Raw genomic sequence first — 13,371 nt, forward strand, 5'->3', positions numbered from 1 at the left:
AGGATGTACTGTATAGCACAGGGAACTATATTCAATTTCTTGTAGTGACATATAATGGAAGGGAATCTGAAAGGAAAATATATATGTATGTAAAAAAAACAGTAATTCACGCAACTGTTGTGATAATTAAATGAGATAATGTATGTAAATTGTTCTGAATGGCATACAGCACAGAGGAAATGCTGAAAACTGGTCGCTATTATTCCAGACTTAAGCACTTTTACATGTATCTTCTAATATTTACAAATTAGCGGTAATAGACCACAGATTAACTTCCTATGAAGTCTTTTCATTCTTTTAATTGAAAAATTTCAAACATATACAAAAGTAGAGAGAATAGTATAATGAGTCCCTGGGTACCCACCACTCAGCTTCAAGAATTATCAACATAAGATCAGTTTTGTTTCAGCTATATACCCGCCCACATTCCCCCTGTATTTGGATTATTTTGAAGCAAATCCCAGCCATTGTATCATTTTACTCAGTATGTATCTCTAAAAGATAAGAATTCTTTTAAGAGTTTATTATCTCTTTCAATAAGTAGATTAACTGAGGCTCAGTGAAGTGAAGTAACATTCCCAAAGGGACCCAGCTGGTAAGTGTATTAACCAAAATTCAGATATAAGACTGACCTTCTTTACATGGCCACTTACCGACTGATATAAATATCCATGATCTAAAAGTTAAGCAGTAAAACTCTAAATTTCAATAGTAAATCTTAGCATTTTAAAATTTAAAAAGAAATAAGAATAGAATGAAAGCACAGGCATTCAACATTGAGCAGTAATAGACCACAGATTAACTTCCTTTGAATTTATTTTTCCTCTGGTTGAAAGGATTTATTTTGATCTTAGAAGCCATCAAGCATGAAGTGTGAAAGCGGGACATCAATTGTTCAGATTTGTACATAGTGAATAACTGAGCAAATGTTTTTTTCTCCAGCTTCCAGCACTAAAATAAATGTGTCAGCACCTGCTTGCAGTTTGTCACACTTTCAAATGAAAATATTCCTAGCAATGTGATTATTTAAAAGGAAGAGTATACAGGCAGAAACTACAGGTAGGGAATTAACATTACAGTGTCCAGTACCATGAAAGCTTTCAACAAATGTTAATTGATAATGATGAAAATGATAGTAATCATAACAGTGAAGTTGTTGTGAGGCTATGTTGCACGTTCCTATGTCACACAACATGTGAACCACACGAAGGAGCAGGAAAACGTATCAACATAACAGCTTGCAAAGCAGCTTTGGAGCATGCCTGAGGAAAAGGCCAAAGAAGTGGTGTGTATGTTACAGGTGCTAAAATCACAGGCTTTGGAGCCAGCAAGAATTCTGATCCCTTACTACTTGATGCATGACCTTGAATATGTTACTAAACACCTCTGAGCCTCAATTTCTGCATTTGTAAAATGGGGATAATAATATTCATACACAGTGTTGTTAGGAGGATTAAATGAGGTCATGTGATGGACATGATTATCAAGATTATTTGAGAGTTACCAGGAGATGTCCTCCAAGTTTGAGAAAATGAGGCAAGTAAAATTGCTTTTCAGAAGTGGAAGAAGGAGACTGAAGGGTTCCTAGGCTGGCAATAATGTATTCTGAGAAACACTGGATGATTTAGGAGGAAGAGTAAACATCCCACACTCTCCTGGTAACCTGATGAGGATCTAGCCTCCTGGGTTCAGTTTGCCAATAGGGAGAAATGAGCAAGTATTCAGCCTTCAAGCACGTAAATCCTGTGGCAATGAGTCTCTCTGGATGACTGGATTAGCATTTGGCTCTGGTGCGTTTTGGGGGGCCCTGGTCTCTCAGGCCCTGGTCACTCTGAGGCCTTTCATAGAAAAAGACAGATTGAGCCAGACTTATCTTAGACAGCGTGCACACAAATCACCTAGACCTATCTTATGCAGATTCGGATTCCATAGGTCTTGGGTGGGGCCCGAGATGCTTCCAGGTGATGCTGACTCTGATGATCCCTGGATCACACTGTGAGTAACAAAACCGCAGACAACACACCCCCACTTCCAGTTACACCTCTACTTTCAACAAGGATTCATCAATAGTTTTTATCATCCCTCTTTCTTTTGGTGTTCATAAATTTCCCATTCAGAATCTAATGCTTGCTTGCACAAACACTCAATATCTAGGGACTAGAGCAAACCTTTGATCTGCTTCCTTTATTTTGTTCTTCATACTTAGACAGAGGTCAGCATGGGGCAATAGTGGGTGTCTACATCTCCCTCTCTCTCATCCAGGGCAGGTCCAGCAAGGGCACTGGCTCAATGGCTGCTTTGGGCAGGTACCCTGTCTGAGGCAGACTGAAGCTGAGAGAGAGGTGGTTGAACATGGGTCAGAGGCAAGTTAGGGGAAGCTGAAGCAAAATTAGCTGGCTAAGTGGGAAAAGAACATGAGACGGTGGTGAAGAGGTGATGGTAGGTGATTGCTGTGGAGCTAGGAGACCTCAGCTTATCTGGCAAACCCTGAACTTGCAGCTTGCATGATGGGATCATCACTCCTGTAACTAAATTTGAATCAAGCCATATTCAGACTTGAGTTTGCTTAAGTAAGGAACAGGCATTGCAGGGCATTTGAGGATATCCTATTTCCGAAATTTTTGATTTGCTCATCTGAAAACTGAGCTAAATAAACGGGTTATATAAAACTTAAGAATAGACAAGATCAAAACTCATCTATAACCTTTTGATGAATGGTGTTATACAAGAATAAAGTGCAACATGTCAGAGGAAAATTAATTACCATTCTGTTGATTAATAAAAAAACTTCAAGTCTTAAAAACTTGTCCCTATGGTTTTTCTCTCACAAAGGAAATCCTGTTATAATTCTTAAGTCCAAATAAAGGCACTTTAATATCCCCTTTTTTTTCTGCATGCTAAGCATCTTGTTGAATTATGAAATTAGAAATTTTTCATCTTCCAGAAACTTTCATCTAATTTTTTTGTATCCCACAAATAATGTTTAAAGCTATTCAAAGTTTTAATTATTATAATCAACAACATAAGATAAAAGCTTGTAATCCCTCAAAGTACATCACAGCAAATGCAAGGATTTTATTTCCTTCAAAGGGAACTATCTAGATAAAGGATGAAAACTGTGTATTAAGCCAAGCACAATATTGTTAGCTGCTACATAATAACCAATAGGCACATAATGGCTTGGGGTCTAGCAAACAACTGAGCACAGTTCTTTATCACACAGTCCTGACTTTGATCTCAGCTAGATGTCTGACTTTGTTAAGCTACTTTTATTACTATTAGCCTCATCTTATCCTCTGTAAAATAAGGGATTAGACTCGTTGGTGTCCAGTCCCAATGTTCCATTGATTCAGTAGAGGCTTACTTTTGATTGTGAGAGCATCAAAAAGCATTTACCACACTGGAATTTGACACAACACTGTAAAATGATTATAAATCAATAAAAATGTTAAAAAAAAAAAAAGCATTTACCATTTCCCTTAACCACTCAATGTTTTAGTAAGTAGGGACCCAGAGAGGTGAAGCAGCTCACCCTCAGTGCCAGAGGAGCAGAGCTGGCAATGAATTCCAAGATGCCTGACTTCCAGCTGAGGACACTTTCTACAATGTCAACTTAAAATTCTTTTCGGAGATGAACTTCCCAGCTATTAAAATGAAAATGCACCAGGAAAAAAGCCACAGAAGATGTTGGTCTAACATAATTCCCTTTAAGGAAGTGGTTATTTTTCGGGTGGCTTAATGTAAGTCACAACCGACTGATTATGGTCAGAGATGTAGATATAAATTATGCTAGAGAACCACATGAAAGCAGGTCAAGTTCTCACATACAAATTGCTAGTTTCAACTTTACACAGTACTGATCCTCTCGTCTGTGAGTGACTTAAGGGCAGAGGCCATGTCTGACCCATCTGTGTGGTTAGCAAGGCGGACATTCTGCCTCTAGGAGATCCTCCCACTAATTCAGGGTCATAGGGGCAGGGCTCGGGCAAAGGAGCAGGTCTGAAGCATTAGGGAGGGGAACTGAAAGGAAGGGTACTCTCAGGAGGACAAAGCAGGCTATGGAAGGAGATCTGACAATGGAACCGAACATGAGTCTGTCTTCTGTACAGATACGTGAGTAGGGGTGTCAGGTGTCCCCAATGGACATTCTTCACAATCAGAGAATATAGAAGGGGTTGGTGGTGAGAAAAAATAAACCCCATCCATTTTTTGTAGATATACCCTGTCCCTCCCCACTCTTTCTCCTTTGAGAAAGTTTTATATTATTATATACTTAGCATTAGTGTACCTGAACATATTACTTGAAATGGATAAACTAGATAGCGAAGTTATCCATGTATCTTTGTGTAATATTTACATAACACTTAATATGTGCTAGGCACTGTCACAAGTACTTCCCAAGTAAATATTAGGTCATTTAATCCTCATAACAACTCTATGAGATAGTGCTATTGTTATCCTCATTTTACAAATGAGGAAACTGAAGCACAGAGAAGATAAGTAACTTGCCCAAAGTCACACAGCTAGTAAGTGACAAAACCCAGGTAGTCTTCTAAGTCCATGCTTTGCTTTCTTCTTAAGGAAGGACTACAAAGCAAGTGATGAGAGTGGACATTTGTCCTTTTGGCTGCTTGGCTTCTGAACCTGAGTCAGGAAGGAAGGGGGCAGGACACAGCCACTAAAGGAATGACATGGCAATTAGCACCAAGATGGTGGAAAAGTCAACTCTCAATAGACCTGGAAGCCCAAGATAGCAGGAGATTCAACCTTCAGTAGACGTTGAGCTTCATTACACACATTGTGATGTATTAGCAAGGCGAATGACACAACCGCAATGCCATGACAGTTCCGAAGCTAACCAAGAAAGATCAAAGAAAGGGCGATGGCCCAATTCCTGGGAATCCCTGCTCTCTCCCCAAAGTAGTTGGAATAATTCTCTTACTTGTTAGCACATAAAAGCTAGCAACACTGCATCTCATGGTCGCTCTCTCTTGCCTTCTGAGACAGCATGCATGCTGTCTATGGAGTGTACATCTCTCTAAATAAATCTAATGTTACTCAACTGTGGCTCGCTCTTCAATTCTTCCCTGCGTGAAGCCAAGGACACTCTCTTGGCGGGGAGCATCCCAGGGACTTGCCTGGGTCCTGGAATACAGCTATCCTCTTGTGCCCCATTTTCCTGTATCAAACCCACTTCTTATGTAAGGGGAGTACTGGTGAGACCTGAGAGAGGCAAAGCCACTTCCTACTCTAAAAACGAATAAAGGCAAATACTCATTTTCCAATGCTCAGGCTCAGCCATTCATATGAACTAAGCAGTTTGAATCCAGAGCAAATGCAAAACGAGGGAGAAGCCACAGAAAATCCTCTCTGAGGGCAGTGGTAACTGCAGTGGGCATGGTGCTGGAGTTGGTTTAGGCAACACAAGAGGGAGTCAAGTGTTATGGTAGGTAGGCTTTGGAGGCTGGCTTCCTGGCTTTGAATTGCCTGCTGAAATAAAAATGCACATGAGAGCTGTGAGTTTCAGTTTTATTTGGGGACTTACTGAGGACTACAGCTCAGAAAACAGCTTCTCAGATAGCTCTGAGGCACTGTTCTGAAGAGGTAGGAGGGAGGTCAGCATATATGTGATTTTGGAAAAGGGGTACAAGCAATCAAGTACATGTCTCAGTGGAAGGTTCCTGCTAGTCACTAGGAACAGATGTCTTAGTTAATGGTTTTAGTGCTTTTCTAAGAATGGGAAGATGTAAGAAGTTGGGTTCCTAAAATTTTCTCCTGAAAGTATCTATCTGAAGATGTGTTCTGCCAGTTTTCCCAGAGTACAAAGTGCCTCCTTCCTGATCCCAGCCCTGAACTCCTTTCAGGGTGTGTTAAAAGTCAGGGATTGCAGCAATTAGTGACTTAATTCTTGCAGAACCAGAAGGAAAGCAACATTCTTTATTTGGCAGAATCCCAGCTCTAACCCTTCAGCAAGATGCCTAACCGACTCGTGCTTCAAATTTCTCATATGTAGAATGAGAATAACAATACTATCTCTTAGGTTGTTGGAAGAATTACATAGGACAACAGAGGTAAAATACAGAACTTAGAACAGAATAATCTCTCAATAAAGGTCAGCAATTGTCATTTCCTTAAACATCCTATTTTACAGATCAGGAAATTGATGCTCACAGAGGGTACAAGAACCCTATACAAGAACAAGCTGCTATAAAGTGAGAGAGTTTAAGTAGACATAATTCAATGCACTACAACCACCATCTAATGAATGCTTACTATATCAGCCTGAAAACCAAGCTGGGAAAAACCATACTCTCCTTAGAGGGCAAGAGAAAGGGGAAGGTTTTGACACTAACACATTAATAATTTTTATAGTCATCACCCAAGCAGGATACGTGTAGCACTAAGGGAAAAAGAATTTTACAGAAATCTTAGGTTGGATATCCTTCAAAAAGCAAGGCTAGCTGGGGACTCAGGTTATTTTTTATCATTCCTTGATATTTATCACCCCATTATTAATGGGACTTTTTCATCTCTCTTATCTCTGTTTCTCTTTGTGTGTCTCCTCATATCCTCTCCTCCTGCCATCCAATGAATCTTTCAATATTGTCTCAAATTTCAGATTTCAGAAGCAGAGAGCCACACTGACTTAATTTCATTATGCCCATTGGTCAGAGCTTTGACCACAGAGCAATCTCATAGGTCACAGGCCAGTCTGTGGGTTTATGGTTCTTGAATCAGGTTCCATGGCTTGTCCAATCAATAGCCACCTCTGTTTATGCAAAAGCTTAGCTCCCATACCTTCCCTCAGTAGAGGGCTGGGTGAGGCAGCTTCTTCAGAAGAAAATACTGGGTATACACTAGAGATGTAAAGAGGCAGGGGCCATGTGGACTCTCTTCTAGTTAGGTGGCTGCAGTGATCACAGCTCCGTCCAGTTCCCAGAGGGAGTGGGGGCAGTGGACCTAGCGGCAGGCATTCAGTGTCATGTTGAGGGATCCATAACACAGGCTGTAGTGTTTGGGCCCAGTAGCAGCTGTGGTGTCTTCACTAGGTCAGCTCAAGGGTGTGTGTGCTTTTGGGCTCGGTTCCTGGCTGCAGGAAACCAATCTTGGTTTCCTTGCCCTCCTAGAGATTCTGTGAAACACCAATATCCTTTTAATAAACTTCTTTTCCACTAAGCTTGGTTGATTTTTATTGCTTATAAGTGAGTGCCCTGACTAATTCAGAGAGTACGTTACAGAAGGGATCCAAGGGTCAAAAGGTAGTTTTGCTATTTTTATTTGTGGCCTCCCAGCATCCCTCCAAGTTCATACTGCCAGTGGCATAGCCATTACTAAAACTTCCAACACCCCGCCAATAGACCTCCTGATTCTTAGCCCTCTTGACCTTGTGAAAATTCTTGCCTTATACTTGGGAGTCAACTCATAGCTTCCTTAATCTGTAGTATGTGCTTTCTTATAATTCTCAGTTGCTTGAATTTACTGGATCTCAAATTGCATTTAATGGTCTGAAGTCTAACCAGTTAAGTGAGAGGGAGTGAAAACCACACAAATAGAAGAGTTGGCCTTAGATGGGAGCTTGGATGGAGTATCCACTGTTAATGGCGAAGACAGAGCATATAGGTCGATAGAGATGTAGGTCATCTAGTAGATTTTTTTGGTGAGAGAATATGGAAATTCTCTTTGGTTCCTTCAGTTTTCTCAGTGAAATAAAAAGCAACGTCATCAGCTGGGAGTGGGAGTGGGAGAGAAAGAGGAAGAGTTAAATGATATGTTAGGGAAGTAAGAGAGTGAACTGTCTAGGGAAATTAGTAGGGATGCCCGGGAGGACAGAGGGCCCACTTGAGGACTGTGGTCAGAAGTTTAAAATCAGGTCAGTTAGCATGATTGCATATTTTTCTCTAGCCAATGTGCACACAAGATAATTATAATTCAAGGAATTAAGCAACTGAGAAACTAAGGTGTTGGATGGATCATCTGTGTGTGTGTACTCACAAGTAGGAATATACCAGATAGACTGTTCTGCTTATTTTTCTTCACCTGACAATTTGTATTAGAGAGTATTACATATCAGACTGTATCAGACCTAAGAGCTCCCTATAGCAGCTAGTATGAGTGACTGATGCTGCTTTATCAGTTATAGCTCTAGGATTGCATTAGTGGAGTCTCTTATAAGGCACTCATCCCATTCGTGAAGGCTCCACCCTCATGATCTAAGCACCTTCCAAAGGTCACATCTCTTAATATTATCACCTTTGGGGGTTAGGATTTTAACATATTAATTTGGAGGGGGTGATACAAACATTTAGACCACAGTGCTTTGGTTTATACCACCTGAGTTTGGAAAGAAGCTATGAAATTGGGTAACATTTTAGTGAAGCTCACTCTGTCTTGAAGGGCTTGCTTTTATGACATTATTCCTCCAAGAGACCAGTCAGCTACTTAGTGGCAAGTTGAGTACATCAGGCCTCTTTCATCCACTTGGGTACCTCCTGGAATTCTTTTGGAATTCATCCTAACTATGAATGGTTACACGTGGCAAACCTGAACTGAGAAGGGTATGACTGTCAACAGATTCAGACCTCTCAGAGATAAAAGTTTCAGTTGCACTATCGGGTAAGCCACTCTGACCTGCTGAGGTGGTAGCTGAGGGTGAGGGGAATTTAGAATGCATAGCGGAGGAAGGAGAGGATGAGGACCAGTTGAGGCCTTGAGAGTAAATGCAGCAGTGGATGCTGTAGTTCTTCCAACACACCTCCCTTGGGAAGAAAGTTCCCCCTCAAGGAGAGAGGCCCGTGGGCAGATGGAGGAGGTGCTCCCTGAACCTGCATGCAGAAGTAGATCTACATGGTACAATGGGCGGGCTATGGCAGCTATGAGAAAGTGCCTCTTGGGTCTCTAACTACAGGGAGCATAAATAGCTGTAGGCCTCAGCTGCTGTGCTTGGAAATTCATTCTTATGTTTGTGCCAAGGACATGCTTCCCTAGCAGGGACCCAGCACAGCAAAGATGCTAAAGTAGGCCCCTTCCTGGGAGACTTGTGGCTCTTCTTGTGGAGACCAGCTGGAAGATTACCTGATGTCCCGGCAAACTTTTCTTATAACTGCATGGCAGTCTAAGCATTCCACCCTAACTAATTAATTTCTTTCCTTCCTTCCTTCCTTCCCTCCTTGACTCAGATCTCCCAGTCTTCTCTGGCTCCTAACCACTTTATCTTGAAAAGACATTTCCCTTAATAAATTCCTTGCATGTTTAATTCTGTCTTGATGTCTGCTTTTCAGAGGACCTAGGAAATGAACTATCAATTGGCCACCCATCTATCTATTTACATAAAACCATGAGTTTATACTGATTTCCCCAATTTCATTTTATTACCATAGGGTTCATTCTAGCCTTCTTCCTTTTCATATTTGAACTCTTCTCTGACAGTGAGAAATCTAGAAATTATCCTCATATGTTTACTAATTTTCCCTATCTCAGAATACACAAAAAGTAGTTTCAGAATAACTAACTTGTTCCATGGCAAAAAACCAAACCAACTAGAGTTTGATATTTGCTTATAGATTTTTTGGATTTAACACCAAATGCAAAGGCAATAAATACAAAAATAAACAAGTGGGACTACATCAAACTAAAAAACTTCTGTACAGGAAAGGAAGACATTAACAAATGAAAAGGCAACCTATGGAATGGGAGAAAATATTTGTGAATCATATGCTTGATAAAGGGTTAACATTGCAAATAGACAAGGAACTCATCAAACTCAACAGCAAAACATCAAATAACCCAATTTAAAAATAGGCAAAGGGTCTCAATAGATATTTTTCCAAAGGAAACATACAAATGACCAACAGGTACATGAAAAGGTGCTCAACATAATTAATCATCAGAGAAATGCAAATCAAAACCACAATGAGATATCACGTTACACCTGTTACTTAGTTCATGATTTCAGTTAAGGGCTAATTCCATTGCCAAGGAAAATGCCATGCTGACTGGAACCCATATCCAAGATTAGACCTGCTGACCAATCCTAAATCAGTTCAGAAATCAATTTATAATCCAGTCAGAATCCCATTCAGTACCATCTCAGTACAGTGTGGTACCCAGAGTTGTGTTGACACAGTTAGACAACCATGTCCTTAGCTAAAAGGTCAGCCCAACTCAAAATATAGTTACGTGCCAGGCCAGCTTGACAGAAACCAAACCACTCCTGACTAACCCCGTTGAGAACCAAAGTCTGGTTTATGATGACCCAGAGCCCAGAATATTTAGCTAATTTCCAGACTCATTCCCTCATCAACTTATGGAACAAGTAATTACTGCAGGCCTGCCAGGCACTGTGGAAGGTGTTAATGCTTCTCTGGGCTTGGGAGGATTCCAGAGAGGCTTGCATCACCCTACCCTAGTGGCCTAAATGCAGGGTCCAGCTCCTCTTCCTGTTGTAGTCAACACTTCCAGACTACTGTCATGAGATAAGTTTTCATAGATTTTTCTCATGACATCATATTCTGCGTCATCCCCTCACGGTAACTTTTTATTACATGTTAGCATGTCCCATCATGGCCCCGCCCCTAACCTTTTGACCTAGTAGACTTCTATACCTGCTTATGACCTCTCACTCAACACATATTTATTAAGTATCTTTAGATTGCCAAGCCCTGGAGACACAAAAATACTGCCTTTAAATAACTCACAATCTTTAATTCTACCCAAGGAGATTAATAAATTGAAAAAAAAAACTACTGCAGTTCTATAATAAAGGTATAAGTTCTTTAATGAAAGTATGTTCAAAATTCTATGAGAGCTAATGGAGCAATTTTTTCCTTAATGTTAGGAGGGTGTCGTTATGGAAAGTGATTTCTCCACTATTCCTTAAAGTATGACTAGGAGTTCAGTGAGAGAAAAAGACATTTCAAGAAAAGAAGCAAGTCTGTACCAAGGCATGCAGTCAGTAAGGAAAATAGGATGCTCCAAGGACAAATAGCTGGTGACATTATGGAATAGCTTATCTGGAAACATAATGGTTTATACCACTTGGAGATAATGAGATTTGTTCTAAATCTGACCCATGGGTGTTTGACATAAAGAACATTTGACAATGAACATATAATAAAAATGATGCCAATATTTGTGAACTTGGGGGGAAAGTATCTTGTGAATTAAATTCCATTGATCCCATTTAATTCCCTGACTAATGCATAGACTGCAAAGCTCTCAAATACATAATGCAGGCAAAATGCTCTGAAGTCAGAGTAGGAGGATCAGAAAGAATGTTCTTGGGTTAAAATGATAGGATAAATATCCTGTTGCTTCTGCACTTGTCAGAATGAATTTTCCAAGGTCTATATATCTTATGTCATAGATTACCTTCACCTCCATCACCACTGACTCACCTCTTTGTTATATGGAATTCCCAAAACCAGTGTCACGAACTTAAATGCCTATAAGTGTTAGGTGGATAACAGAAGTAAAGCTGGCTAAGTTGGGATTGATAAACTAATGAGCATCTGCCTCGTCTAAAGAGGGAAGCTGTTACTTTGCTCCAGCCAGTCACTGCCATGTAGGAATGCAGGCAAAGGACTGTCAGAACTCCAACATTTTTAAGAAAAGCCAGAAATCCTGATTCTTATTATGGAAACTTGCAATTTGGTAACTAGTTGGTGGGGAAAAAAGCCAACCCTGAAGGCAGGCCAACAGAATGTGTCTGATGTGTCTGATTCCACTTCTGGGCCCCAGTTGGTGACCTTTTTTCCAAAACTTTCCTAGTTTTCTATGATATCATACTTGAAGGAATGAAGGACTGTTCCATCTCTTTCCGATATTACTGGCTTCGCAAATATGGACTCAACCTTTTTCTCTTGTGAAGAACTTATTTTGCATCACCTCCCAGTAATTTCAGAGTTTGCCCACTTCTTTAAGCATCAAGTGTTACCCTTCTCCTTGTGACAACATGAACTATACCAACAATCTTCCCCTCCACTCTTGAATTTGCCTGGCCACACCATTTATGACATCATGAATTACCCTGCCACCTTAGAAAGAACTCATTCCCCATACCACTGCAATCATTTGCATATTTCTTTGTAGCATACCCCATGACATCATGTATTAACCTCACCCTAGGACTGCAACCTGGAATGGGCAGTGGGAATATAAAATCTGTATGACATCACAAAAGGATGAAGTTATTTGGGGAAGTTCATGATGTTATAAGAAAATGTCTACATTAACAGATTTTTTAAAAGAATAATAAAAGTTAGAGAAGGACGTATAAATACTGTGATTTAGATCACTTTAGGGTGAGTAAAAGGTATGGTATAAATTCAGTTTTCCAAGTATTTCAGGTAAACGTCTATCATAGCGAAGTTTTATAGGAGATCTCTAAAGAGAATCTTTTCTGAATATACTGTCTGTTCCTTAGGGGGAGTGAGAGATTATCTTTTTTAACTTCATAAAATGAAAATCCAGTGATTTGGAATAAGATTTATTAGCTGTAGTCACTACACATTTTAAGCTGAATGGAAACAAAACTTATGAATGTAGCACACAATATTTATTTGATAATGTTCCTTACTGCAGCATGACTAAACTTTTTCTCACTAAATTCTTGTAATCATGGAACATATACTTTATACTACTTTGTCTTTGTTTCTAGTTTATCCTTTTCTATTTTTTAGGATTGCAAAGTAGGAGTAGGACTATTATTCTTAGGATACTATAAAACTTTCCGGGTAGAGATAGTCTATTTTTTAAAGTAAGGGACTCTTGAAATTATAGTCACTGTAACATGGATCTAGATATTGTGATTTGCTGCTATTAATGTTTGTCTCCTATGTGATGGTCACTATAATAGCAAGCAGAGGATATAATTTCCATCCTCCTTCTTAAGGAAAAAAACATAAAAACAAAAATCAAGCTCTTTGCCAAAATACTGAGAAAAAACATCCCCAAGAACAGGAAGACCCAAGTAATTAGGTGATTTTCCTTTCATTCTTTCATTCATTTGACAAATATATATTGATTGCCTAGTCTGTATATCAGATACTGTGCTAGCCTCTGGGTAAATGGTGATAATCAAATTAAGTATGGTCTATACTCTCATGGGTCTTCTAGTCTAGTAAGCAAGATAGACAAAAACAATTAAGAAAAAAGTGCACATATATGTATATCTATATATAAATGAATTTCATATATATGTACATGCATACATAACATACACACACACACACACACACACACACACATACTATTAGGGAGGATAATGGGAAGGAGGAGAGGGAAACTACTTTAGGTTGAGTGGTCAGAGTCAGTCTTTCTGAGACAATGGCACTTGAGTTGAGTTCTAATGAATGAAAGGGATCCAACCATATA

Source organism: Vicugna pacos, chromosome 10 (assembly GCF_048564905.1).
Source record: "Vicugna pacos chromosome 10, VicPac4, whole genome shotgun sequence".
NCBI classification, from domain to species: Eukaryota; Metazoa; Chordata; class Mammalia; order Artiodactyla; family Camelidae; genus Vicugna; species Vicugna pacos.